This window comes from Triticum dicoccoides, chromosome 5B (genome assembly GCF_002162155.2).
Source record: "Triticum dicoccoides isolate Atlit2015 ecotype Zavitan chromosome 5B, WEW_v2.0, whole genome shotgun sequence".
In the NCBI taxonomy this organism is placed as follows: Eukaryota; Viridiplantae; Streptophyta; class Magnoliopsida; order Poales; family Poaceae; genus Triticum; species Triticum dicoccoides.
Genome location: NC_041389.1, coordinates 312,009,975 through 312,024,304, shown reverse-complemented (window position 1 = coordinate 312,024,304; position 14,330 = coordinate 312,009,975).

The following is a 14,330-nucleotide window of genomic DNA, read 5'->3' as shown; positions in this document are numbered from 1 at the left end:
GGCTCGGGCGGGCCCACAATGGGCCCCGGCGGGCTTCAGCGGTGGGAGGAGAGAGAGGTCGGCGGCGGGGACACGTGGCAACTGCCGGTTGGGCGCGGGGCGAGCAGACATGTCCGTCGGTGGAGGAGAAGGTGTCCGGCGGCGCGAGGGGAATTTCTAGGGTTTCGGGGGGAGAATTCATCCACGAATTTTCGGGGGGGATCACATATTTATAGGTAGGGGGAGCTAGGAGAGTCCAAATGAGGAGCGGTTTTCGGCCACGCGATCGTGTTCGAACGACCGAGAGCATGGATGGGAGTTAGGTGGGTTTTGGGCCACTTTGGAAGGGGTGTTGGGCTGCAAATAGAAGGAGGCTTTTACGGTTACCCGGTTAACCGTTGGAGTATCAAACGGACTCCAAATGGCACGAAACTTGACAGGCGGTCTACCGGTGCTATACCAAGGCCGCTTGGTAAACCTCGGGACATTCCGAGAATGTTTAATACCCGCACACGAAGAGAGGCAAGAAGGAGACGCCGGATGACATAGGAGCGCCGGATTGCAAAACGGACAACGGGGAAAATGCTCGAACGCATGAGACGAACACGTATGCAAAATGAAATGCCCATGATGACATGACAAAATGCAACACGCAAGAAAATGACATGGCAACGATGGCGAATAACTGGCAGACACCTGGCGCATCGGATCCGGGGCGTTACACACGGATTATCAGCAGGAGGACACGGGAGCAAGTCGTAACAAGGCTGATGAGGTAACTATCCTTTCCTCTGACTCTGAGCCTTTGCCAAGACGGAAAATCCGCAGTGACCCCGAAAGTAAGGTTTTCTCATCCTTTAGCTCATCACGATCCTCAATTTCTTTTGAAGCGGCAAATTCATGAGAGCCGGAGGCAGACCCGGACCAGCAAGGACGCGGAGCTCTCCTCCGGCTTACCAAACTCTCCAAGGAAGCGCCTAAATGAGGTTACTTCTATTTTAAATAGATTTTACCCCTTGGCGGGTCTCTTTCGTCAACCACTCAATTCTTTTGACTCGGATTATGAGGACACTTCCCCTTCCTCCGGCGAGTCACTACAGTCCAACCTGTCGGCCTTCAAGACTGCACCAGGGTATGATGACCTGCCCATTTTGCATTTATTTTAATCCCTTGCATCTGTAGTAACCTTTATTTTGACGCAGTGGTCAAGCCAAACCCAGCAAACGGGTTAGGAAAAATAAACCAGCTGAAGATATAGTTGTGACTGAGCCGGTTCTTGAAACAGCCGTGCCGGACTCAACCACTCATGAGCCGCCATCTGAGCCAGCTCAAGACATACTAAGTCCTGCTACTGACCTGCCTACTGATCAAGCTGCCGACGAGTCAGAGAATCCAAAGGTTCCTAGCCCGGTCCGGACTGATGACCCTTCAAATGCTGATGTAGAGATCACCAGAACCGGCTATGTTGAGCCGGGAAGGCCGACTGTACTAGCCAAGTGCCCCACCAAGGAAGAACTTCTGGACCACCGCCGGGTCAGGATGGATGTTGCCAACTATGCTCATATATTGGAGACATCTTTTCTGGCTATATGAGCCAAGTGAACAGCAGCCGGAACCTTGAGATTGATATGGTGAAGTAGAGGCACCAAAAATTCAAGGTATAACCCGTTCTATTTTGTTCCTTAATCTTTAATATGCTAGCCCCCAAGTCTACTGCTTATGATGCTTATGCTGTAGACTTTGAAACAAACTTAGCAACATAAATGAAAGTAACATATAAAAGCTTCCGGCTTACCATGTAGTCCCCAAGGGGCGGCTTAACCAATATGGTTGAGCCGGTCCTTAGATAAAAAATTCTTATGGGTCCTTGAACATCAATATGCATTAGCCTCCAAGTGCCAAGTTTTGTTGCTAGCAAAATGCTTGGGACTTTAATATTGTATAAACAATTGGCTTGATTTTGACTCTGTACTTGTATAGGCCACCACGAGCCAACTCAAATTTGAGGTGACTAATCTGAAGAGCCGCCTTGGGACCCATGAGTCGGAAATTGAAAAGGCCGACACCAAGTTCAAATTCAGCGTTTCGGAACAAGAAAAACTAAATAAAGAATTTGAAGCTGAAAAGAAAGCCTGGGCTGATGAAAAGACCACACTGATTAACCGGGCTGAAAAAGCAGAGGCGGCTCTTGAAGAAGTCACCGGTGAATTAGCCGGTTTAAAGTGCCATGTCTCTCAAATGGTCTCAGCGATCTTTGGTAAGTCGCCCTACAAGTGTTTAAATATCTAAGCCTTTCAATTGACCATAAGACTGGAATTAACTCACCTGATCACGTTTATGCAGGCCCTAGAAGCTCAAACTTGAACCAAGACATGATGATCAAACTGAAGGCAGTGTACACTTTGGTGGAACAATTGTACACCAGGTCTCAACGTGCATTAGCCACGATGGTTCTGCCGAATGAAGTGCCAACCCTCCTGGTAGAGGTCTTGAAGAAGCTTTCCATTCTCCCTCAACGGTTCAATGAACTGAGGTGGTCAGCTGCAAGAGCGGGAGCGGTAAACGCTTTAAGCCAGGCCAAGGCTTGGTTACCAGAATTAGACCCGGCTGACATTGCCACCGGCTATCAAAGCTGAAAGAAGATGGCACTCCTTTTGAAGATGCCGACTTTCACGCCTGTGTCAAAGAGATACGCCCCATGGCTACTCTGATAGCAAATGAAGTGGATCTTACCAAGTACCAGGCGGGTTATGATGAAGAGGACCGGAGAATTCCAACGCCTCACTATGAAGTGAACCGGAGAATTCCAACGCCTCACTATGAAGTGACCAGTCTGATTCCCCCACTCTGTAAGCACACCTTTGCTCCTGAAGTTGACCCGGCCGGCCTTGTTGATGCTGAAGCTGAATTTGAAGCCTAGAACAACATTGAGTGGTCATCGTCAACCTTCCAGGAAAGGGAGCAGGGCGAAAGCGCGGAGAGGGCTAACCCGAACGCTTCAGGCGAATGATGAAGGTGAACCTGCCGTGGCGGCTCATATCTGGGATGTACTAAAAATCAATGTGAATTATTTGGACTCAGGGAGTCCTGTAATAGGATAGAAATAACTTTATTTTGGTCGTGCCATCGTGCATGATTTAATTCTTAACGCCTTTAAACCGCCATGTTGTATTCATCCGTGTTACTTTTCATCTACTTACCGTATGCTTGATCAGATTTTGTAAACTATCCTGCATAGGAAAATAGACTGCAAAATACCTTGACAGCTTAACACCAGGCAGGTCAAAAAGGACTTTAAAGAGAGTCATAGATTAGCTTGTTGTAAAAAACACCACTATGATCCTATGCTTATGACTTCTTAGATTTGCACCGCCGGTTTATATGACCCAGTCGGTAAGGGTGATAAACCTGTCTTTGGAAACCCAAAATTTCAAAGGTATAATGATGCTTATATATCAACGACTCATCAGTCGATATTGAGCCGGGTCAAAAGCAACCATACTTAAACTTGTAAGCCTCTGAAAAAGTCTCAAGTCAAAATAAAGGGTGTTTCCAAAGAAAACTTTAAACCGAGATAGAATAAAAAAATTCAAGGTTGCTGATTCGAATACGATCAGTAAACCGTTCCAGAGGGGTTTCAGCTACGATTCGAATACGATCATGTAGCCCCCAATGGCTTTGGCGTTGCGCCGATCAAGAGGGTACCGACAGCTGTGTTCTCTTTGGTTCGAATATGACCTATGTTTGAACAGGAAGCCCCCTAATGACCTTGAGAATTTTTTAACGACTCTGATTCGAATACGATCAAAGTCGGTTCCCAAAATGGGTTAATCTATGATTCGAATACGATCAAGAAGCTCCCTAGTGAGCCCGGCAGTGTGCCAATCAAAAGGGTACCGACAGCTGTGTTCTCTTTGGTTCGAATACGACCTATGTTTGAACAGGAAGCCCCCTAGTGATCATAATTTTTAACGGCTAGATTCGAATACGATCGTAAGCCGGATCAAACGGGTTAAGCCGGATCAAATGTGATCATCCCCCAAGTGATCATGTGAGAAAATAACGATAATAATAACAAAAAAATTACCACGGGGGAAGGAAAAAAGGACAGAGGTCCTGCTTTATTATTTATCATAATATATACATTGGAAAAATATGTACATCAGGAGAGCCTATGGCTCAAGTGTTGTAGGGCCGAAGATGAGCGATATTCCACGGCTGGCGGGTCTCTTCCTCCGACTTACGTGAGTCTTTGCGCTCTCGGACATCGATAAGGTAATACGACCCGTTGTTCAAGTTCTTGCTGACCACAAAGGGCCCTTCCCAAGGTGGGGATAGCTTGTGCGCATCAGTTTGATCCTGGATGAGCTAGAGCACTAAATCACCTTCCTGAAAGGCTCTGGACTTAACCCGGCGGCTGTGATATCAGCGCAAGTCTTGCTGGTAAATCACCGAGCGAGCTGCTACCAAGTCCCGCTGTTCATCTAACAGGTCAAGGGCATCCTGACGTGCATGCTCATTGTCCACTTCAACATAAGCCGCCACACGAGGTGAGTCATGACGGATATCTCTAGGAGAACTGCCTCAGCTCCATAGACCGTGAAGAAAGGTGTATAACCCATAGATATTTTAGGAGTAGTTTTAATGCTCCATAGCACAGAGGGTAACTCCTCAACCCAGCAACCCGGCGTCCGCTGCAAAGGGACCAAAAGCTGGGGCTTGATGCCTTTCAATATCTCCTGATTAGCTCTCTCGGCTTGACCATTGGATTGGGGGTGAGCCAGTGATGAAACATCAAGCCGAATATGCTCCCGTTTACAAAATTCTTCCATGGCGCCTTTAGAAAAATTAGTCCCATTGTCAGTTATAATGCTGTGTGGAAAGCCAAAGCGAAATATCACCTTCTTCGTGAATTGTACTGCCGTAGCTGCATCACACTTACTGACTGGCTCTGCCTCAACCCACTTTGTAAATTTATCAACTGCCACCAAGAGGTGGGTCTTTTTATCTTTGGACCTTTTGAAAGGCCCAACCATATCAAGCCCCCAGACTGCAAATGGCCATGTAATTGGAATCATCCTCAATTCTTGAGCCGGTACATGAGCTCGTCTGGAGAACTTCTGACAACCATCACATTTACTGACCAAGTCCTCTACATCAGCATGAGCCGTCAGCCAATAGAATCCATGACGGAAAGCTTTAGCCATGGGGGATTTTGACCCGGCGTGGTGACCACAATCCTCTTCATGAATCTCATGAAGAATTTCTTGGCCTTCTTCAGGAGAGACGCAACGCTGGAACGCCCCTGTAACCCTGCGATGATGCAACTCGCCATTGACAATCGGCATAGACTTAGACCGCCAGGTTATCTGCCTGGCCAAGGTTTCATCCTCAGGCAACTCGCCCCGAGTCATATAAGCCAGGTATGGCATTGTCTAATCTAGAATGACATGAAGAGCCGCCACCAATTGCGCTTCTGGGTCAGGAATAGCCAAGTCTTCCTCTGTGGGTAGCTTCACAGAAGGGTTATGCAGAATATCCAAGAAAGTATTAGGCGTCACCGGCTTACGCTAAGGTCCCAGCCGGCTTAAAGCATCTGCCGCCTCGTTCTTTCTACGGTCAATGTGCTCCACCTGATAACCCTTGAAGTGTCTCGCAATTGCATCGACTTCACGGTGATAAGCCGCCATGAGAGGATTCTTAGAATCCCGCTTGCCTGATACCTGCTGAGCCACAAGATCTGAGTCGCCGAAGCACCTTACCCGGCTTAAGCTCATCTCCTTAGCCATCCGGAGACCATGGAGTAAGGCTTCATACTCAGCTGCATTGTTAGTACAGGGAAACATCAACCGGAGCACATAACAAAATTTGTCACCTCGAGGGGAAGCCAAAACAACTCCAGCCCCCGAGCCCTCCAATTGCCTGGACCCGTCAAAATGAATTGTCCAATACATGTTGTCCGGCTTTTCTTCAGGCATCTACAGCTCTGTCCAATTGTTGACGAAATACACTAGTGCTTGAGATTTAATAGTTGTGCATGGCACATACTTTAGGCCATGAGGCCCAAGCTCAATGGCCCATTTGGCGACTCGTCCTGTGGCCTCTCTATTTTGAATGATATCCCCTAGAGGAGCAGAACTAACCACAATGATGGGGTGGCCCAAGAAGTATTGCTTAAGCTTCCGGCTTGCCATGAACACCCATAAACGAGCTCCTGCCAATGCGGATATCGTTGCTTGGACTCAATAAGTACCTCGCTGATGTAGTAATCAGGCCATTGAACCGGGAAGGTGTTCCTTGCCAGCCTCCTTGCGCTCCACCATGATGGCCACGTTGACGGCACGCGTGTTAGCAGCCACATATAATAATAAGGGCTCCTTATCAATGGGAGCAGCAAGAACTGGCGGCTCAGCCAGCTGTCTCTTCAGATCTTCAAAAGCAGCATTGGCAGCGTCACTCCAGGTGAAGTTATCTGTCTTCTTCATCATTTGATACAGTGGTATGTCCTTCTCACCTAACCGGCTTAGAGCAGCGATACGACCCGCCAAGCGTTGAATGTCATTGATACACGCTGGTTTGGCCAGAGAGGTGATGGCCTTGATCTTCTCTGGGTTAGCCTCGATGCCCCTGTTAGAAACCAGAAAACCCAAAAGCTTGCCTGTAGGAACACCAAAAACACACTTGGCCGGGTTAAGCATCATCTTGTAAACCCGAAGATTGTCAAAGGTTTCCTTAAGATCATCAATCAAGGTCTCCTTCTCTCTGGATTTCACCACTATGTCATCCACATAAGCATGAACATTGCGCCCAATTTGGTTATGAAGACAATTTTGCACACATCGCTGGTAAGTGGCCTGGGCACTCTTGAGCCCAAACGGCATTGATACATAGCAAAATGCTCCAAACGGAGTAATGAACACCGTCTTCTCCTGGTCCTTAACCGCCATCTTGATCTGATGATAACCAGAGTAAGCGTCCAAAAAACTCAAATACTCACAACCCGCCGTAGCATCGATGATTTGATCAATACGAGGGAGAGCAAAGGGATCACCTGGACAAGCCTTGTTTAAGTCCGTGTAATCCACACATATATGCCAAGTGCCGTTTTTCTTAAGCACAAGCACCGGGTTAGCCAACCACTTTGGACGAAACACTTCGATGATGAACCCAGCTGCTAAGAGCCGGGCTACCTCCTCACCAACGGCCTTTCGCCTCTCCTCATTAAACCGCTGAAGAAACTGCTTGACCGGCTTAAACTTTAGATCAATATTGAGAGTGTGCTTAGTGAGTTCTCTCGGTACACCTGGCATGTCAGAAGGTTTCCATGCAAAGATGTCCCGGTTCTCACGGATGAACTCGATGAGCGGGCCTTCCTATTTGGAATCCAAATTTGCACTGATACTGAACTGTTTGGATGAGTCGCCTGGAACAAAATCAACAAGCATAGTATCATCGGCCGACTTAAACTTCATGACCGGCTCATGTTCTGTGGTTGGCTTCTTTAAAGATGTCATATCCGCCGGGTCAACATTGTCCTTGTAGAACTTTAACTCCTCTATCGTATAGACCGACTCAGCATAAGCCGCGTCACCTTCTTCACACTCCAAGGCCACCTTCCGGCTCCCGTGCATCGTAATGGTTCCCTTATGACCCGGCATCTTGAGCTGCAAGTACACATAACACGGCTGTGCCATGAATTTTGCATAAGCCGGCCGTCCGAACAGATCATGATACGGGCTCTTGATCTTGACTACTTCAAATGTAAATTTCTCGGCTTTGGAGTCATACTCATCCCCAAAAGCTACCTCCAAATCGATCCTACCGACTGGATACGCCGATTTACAGGGTACGACTCCATGGAAGACAGTGTTGGACTGCTTAAGGCTCTTACTAGTTAGCCCCATGCGACGGAAGGTCTCATAATAGAGGATATTGATGCTGCTGCCTCCATCCATGAGTACCTTGGTGAATTTATATCCACCCACCTGAGGGGCCACCACCAAGTCTAAGTGACCCGGATTATAAACCCGGGGTGATCCTCCCTACTCCATAGAATAGGCTGCTCAGACCATCTCAAGTAACGAGGAACTACCGGCTCAACAACATTCACAGCCCTCTTATGAAGCTTCTGGTCTCGTTTACACAAACTCGTGGTAAACACATGATATTGCCCACTATTCAACTGCTTTGGATTGCTCTGGTATCCATGTTGCTGCTGTTGCTGACCTCCCTGGCCCGATTGTTGGTTATACCCACCTTGGTTTCCTTGAGAATTTTTAAAATTGGGATTTGACCCGCCGCCTGGGCCATGAAAGCCACCACCACCTGAGCCGCCGCCCTGCCTGTTTTTTCCATCAAACATGTTGGAATTTTTGAAGGCCTTCATGATCGTACAATCCTTCCATAAATGGGTAGCCGACTTCTGCTGAGTGCCGTGTCTCGGACAGGGCTCGTTCAACAATTGCTCAAGTGTGGGGCCTGACCCGCCAAACCGGGGAGGCGGCCTCCCTTTGCGCTGTTGGTTGTTACCTTGTGCACTAGTGTTACCCACAAAATCCAAACTACCGTCAGCCTTACGTTTATTACCTCCTTCATTTGCCGGGTTGTGTTGAGGGCCCTTGTCGTTGCCATTCTTCTTTCCCTTCCCTGCCTTGTCATCATCAGACTCAGGATCCTTGCTACTATCAGAGTCGGCATATTTGACCAGAGCCGCCATCAGTGTGCCCATATCATTACAATCGCGCTTGAGCCACCCCAGTTTAAGAGGCAAAAAACGGCAATTTTTCTCCAACATTAAGACTGCAGAGCCGGCATCCATCTTATCAGATGAATGTATTATGGCTTTAACCCGGCGCATCCAATGGGTTGTAGACTCGCCCTCCTCTTGCTTGCAATTCGTCAAATCCACAATTGACATGGGCTGCTTGCAGGTATCTTTGAAATTATGGATGAACCTGGCCTTTAGCTCCGCCCATGAACTGATTGAATTAGGTGGTAGGCCTTTCAACCAAGTGCGGGCGATCCCATCCAACATCATGGTAAAGTACTTGGCCATCGCAGCATCACTCACCTCCAATAACTCCATAGCCATCTCGTAACTTTCGATCCATGCCCCGGGCTGTAAGTCGGCCGTGTAATTCGGCACCTTCCGAGGTCCCTTAAAATCTTTGGGCAAACGCTCATTACGTAGAGCCGGCACTAGACAGGGGACTCCTCCGGTCCTAGTGGCCACACCTGCCTCGATAGAAGTCTTCGGATAAGCCGGATACGGCTGGTAAGCCGTCAATTGAGCCGCCTGCTGAGCCGCTCGCTCAACCTCTTGTCGTATTCTGTCTTGATCAACCAAGTTAAAGGCCTCATGGCGCACCGGGTCTTGCCCACCTGGGTGGTTACGGCGCCGGACGTTGCTTGAAACGGCCGCTGAATCCATGTGCCTGCTATAACTCGGGCTTCGGCTTGGACGAGGGGTCGAATGGATCATGTCACGGCTGTATGAGTACGCCTCCTGCTGTGCTAAGGCCGTCTGAAGAAGTTCTCTGACCCGGCGGGTTTCAACCGCCACTGGAGAGTCACCATCAATTGGGAGAGCCGCCAACTGTCCCGCTGCTGCTATCATGTTCTCCAACGGGTTAGAATAGTGACCCAGAGGTGTTGGTACATACTGAGGTGGAGCTGTGTTTACGCGGGAAGGTCCCATCACCTGCGGTTGAACCGGCGCGCCGTCCCCGGGTGCTGCAACACGGTCCGCCCCTGTACGCATGGAGAGCCACAGCGGGTTACTTGTACGCGGGGAGAGCCACGGCCGGTTACTTGTACGCGGTGAGAGCCACAGCGGGTTACTGGGCCCTGCCCCCGGTGTGTGAAAGAGGTTTCGAGGATCATAAACCGGGGGGAGTCGAGACTGAGTCTTCTGATGCCTTCTCCTCATGACCTCATTAGACGCTTTCTAGTCTTGCGTGAGCCAGAAAGTCTATGCCTGAATCTGCTGAGCCTGAACATCTAGAGCTGCCCGCTCTGCGGTTATGCTAACATCTTCCGCTGCTAGGTCTTCCTTAGCCTGCACCATATCCAATTTTAACTGTGCCACCTCCATGTCATGAAGAGCATGGTCCGCCGGGTTGACCACGGCGGTTAACAGAGTGGTCAGCTTATCTGTGAGATCCATCAACACTTGAGCCAGCGAGCGCACAGGGCCTCCCGCCCCGGCTGCTGCTGACCCAGAAGTCATGGCTGCCGCATTTGTGGTCTCTTGGATAGGTTGTGTGCCGGCCATGAAGATCCCAACTCTGCTCGGTGGCTCGAAGCAATCCGGAATACTGCTGCCATCAGAACAGCCCCCGAGCCCGCCATCTTCCGGTTGATACAACGAATCTGTCTCACCCGTTGATGACCCGCCATCAGAGTAGATGGCCGTCTCGCCGCCAGATACAGATCCTTCAGAGAGCCCTTCATGGATGCATCCCGCGAAGGCATGCTTCACAGCAGGCGGAGCTCGGGTGGGTTTCGCGCGCTGAGCCGTTTCGACGAGGTCGGTGCAGATGTCCGGCTCAGGTCCTCGCCCGCCGATCTTGACGATGAAGATGTGAATTCTGCCGTAGAGCTTGCCGCGACGACTCTTGGTCATCCAGCCAACAGCGTATCCCTGGAGCCCTTCGAAGCTGCCCTTCAAGAACTCGAATCCACCGTGCGCTGGCCCTACGGTGGGCGCCAACTATCGTGGAATTGTCACGGCAGATGTCCTAGTGAAAGGACTTAGTCATGGAGCCATCGCAACTAGGAAGCATGAAGGGGTTAATCGGGACAAAGGACACGAGGTTTATACTCCTTCGTCCCCTTACGGTGAAGGTAAAAGCCTACGATCCAGTTTTGAGTGGGATTGCTTATGTCTCGATAACCAGGGAGCGAATCGCTGACCTAGCTCTCGAGTTGTTGTTACTTGCCCTGAACCACCGCCTGGTCATCCCTTTATATACAGAGGCTGATGCCCAGTGGCTCTACAGAGTCCCGGCCGGCTCATAAACAGTGTCTGGCTCGATCTCTTAACTATTCTTGCCTTACAATACAAGTCATGCATACATGGCGGTTTATCACTATGGGCCTTAAGTCGCCTCTGGGCCATGGGCCTTTAACTAAACCGCCATCCATCACGTGGGTCTTGGTCTTCACGAATATTTTCAAGTATGACCCGGCCCCTCCTGGGCGGGTCATACCAATAGTTATATCCCCAACAGGGGAGTTGATACATCTCCAACATATCTACTTTCCAAACACTTTTGCCCTTGTTTTGGACTATAACTTGCATGATTTGAATGAAACTAACCCGTACTGACGTTGTTTTCAGCAGAACCACCATGATGTTATTTTTGTGCAGAAACAAAAGTTTTCAGAATGACATGAAAATCCACGGAGATTACTTTTGGAAAATATAAAAAATACTGGCGAAATAATCAAGGCCAGGGGCCCACACCCTGTCCACAAGGGTGGGGGCGTGCCCCCTCCCCCTGGGCATACCACCTGCCTCGTGGGCCCCCTGGATGTCCATTGACCTCAACTCCAACTCTATATATTTGCTTTCACGGAGAAAAAAATCAGAGAGAAAGTTTCATCGCGTTTTACGATACGGAGCTGCCGCCAAGCCCTAATCTCTCTCGAGAGGGCTGGTCTGGAGTCCGTTCGGGGCTCTGGAGAGGGGGATTCGTCGCTGTCGTCATCATCAACCATCCTCCATCACCAATTTCATGATGCTCACCGCCGTGCGTGAGTAATTCCGTTGTAGGCTTGCTAGACGGTGATGGGTTGGATGAGATTTACAATGTAATCAAGTTAGTTTTGTTAGGGTTTGATCCCTAGTATCCACTATGTTCTGAGATTGATGTTGCTATGACTTTGCTATGTTTAATGCTTGTCACTAGGGCTCGAGTGCTGATGACCCACAAGTGTAGGGGATCAATCATAGTCCTTTCGATAAGTAAGAGTGTCGAACCCAACGAGGAGCAGAAGGAAATGATGAGCGGTTTTCAGTAAGGTTTTCTCTGCAAGCACTAAAATTGTAGGTGATAGATAGTTTTGTGATAAGATAAATAGTAACGAGTAACAAGTAAATAAAGTAAATTAAGTGCAGCAAGGTGGCCCAATCCTTTATGTAGCAAAGGATAAGCCTAGACAATTTCTAATAATGAGAAAGGAGCTCCCGAGGACACATGGGAATTATCGTCAAGCTAGGTTTCATCACCCTCATATGATTCGCGTTCGGTACTTTGATAATTTGACATGTGGGTGGACCGGTACTTGGGTACTGCCCTAACTTGGACAAGCATCCCACTTACGATTAACCCCTATTGCAAGCGTCCGCAACTACAAAAAAAGTATTAAGGTAAACCTAACCACATCATTAAACATATGGATCCATATTAGCCCCTAACGAAGCAACGCATAAACTAGGGTTTAAGCTTCTGTCACTCTAGCAACCCATCATCTACTTATTACTTCCCCATGCCTTCCTCTAGGCCCAAATAATGGTGAAGTGTCATGTAGTCGACGTTCACATAACACCACTAGAGGAAAGACAACATACATCTCATCAAAATATCGAACGAAACCAAATTCACATGACTACTAATAGCAAGACTTCACCCATGCCCTCAGGAACAAACGTAACTACTCACAAAGCATATTCATGTTCATAATCAGAGGAGTAATAATATGCATAAAGGATGAACATATGATCTACCACCAAGTAAACCAATTAGCATCAACTACAAGTAGTAATCAACACTACTAGCAACCCACATGTACCAATTTGTGGTTTTGATACAAGATTGGATACAAGAGATGAACTAGGGTTTTGAGAGGAGATGGTTCTGGTGAAGATGTTGATGGAGATTGACGCCCTCTCGATGAGAGGATCGTTGGTGATGACATTGGTGATGATTTCCCCCTCCCAAAGGGAAGTGTCCCTGGTAGAACAGCTCCGCCGGAGCCCTAGATTGATTCTGCCTCGTGGCGGCAGAGTTTCGTCCCGTAAGCTTGCCCATGATTCTTTCCAGGGTAAAAGTGATGATATAGCAGAAGCTGGACACCGAAGGCCCACCAGGGGGCCCAATAGATAGGGGGGTGCGCCCCTGTCTCCTGGACAGGGTGTGGGGCCCCTGGCGTATTTCTTTCGCTCAGAAATTCTTATTAATTCAAAAAAGTTGTTTTGTGGAGTTTCAAGACTTTTGGAGCTGTGCAGAATAGGTTTCCAACGTTTGCTCCTTTTCCAGCCAGAATTCCAGCTGCCAACATTCCCCCTCTTCATGGTAAACCTTGTAAAATAAGAGAGAATAGCCATAAGTATTGAGATATAATGTGTAATAACAGCCCATAATGCAATAAATATTGATATAAAAGCATGATGCAAAATGGACGTATCAAGTGCCATGATTTCAGATCTGAACCTATTATGTTTCCATGAATATATGAGAGTTCTTGATCCTATCTTGCAAGTCTACAGTCACCTATTATGTGTTATGATCCGACAACCCCCAAGGGACAATAATTGGGATACTTCTCGGTGATGACCGTAGTTTGAGGAGTTCGTGTATTCACTAAGTGTTAATGCTTTGGTCCGGTACTCTATTAAACGAAGGCCTTAATATCCCTTAGTTTCCATTAGGACCCCGCTGCCATGGGAGGGTAGGACAAAAGATGTCATGCAAGTTCTTTTCCATAAGCACGTATGACTATATTCGGAATACATGCCTACATTACATTGATGAATTGGAGCTAGTTCTGTGTCACCCTATGTTATAACTATTACATGAGGAATCGCATCCGACATAATTATCCATCACTGATCCAATGCCTACGAGCTTTTCACATATTCTGCTTTGCTTATTTACTTTTCCATTGCTACTGTTACAATTACTACAAAACTACTATCTTTACTTTTGCCACTATTATCGTTACTATCATACTACTTTGCTACTAAATACTTTGCTGCAGATACTAAGTTATCTAGGTGTGGTTGAATTGAAAACTCAACTCCTAATACTTGAGAATATTCTTTGGCTCCCCTTGTGTCGAATCAATAAATTTGGGTTGAATACTCTACCCTCGAAAACTGTTGCGATCCCCTATACTTGTGGGTTATCAGTGAACGTTGGACAAGTTATTGCATAGGGCAAGTCGCTAGCATCCCACGGCGCAGGCCTGTACACAATAGGTCCAATACGCCTATCAGATTGGCGACGTGCCTCCCGTCGCCTCTCGATAGTGGTCTGGGCGTCTTCCTTGGGCCGCTTTCAAAGAACTTGACATTGGTTGCAACGCGCTTGTGTGTCAGACGACGTCGTGGACATGTTGTCACGGGC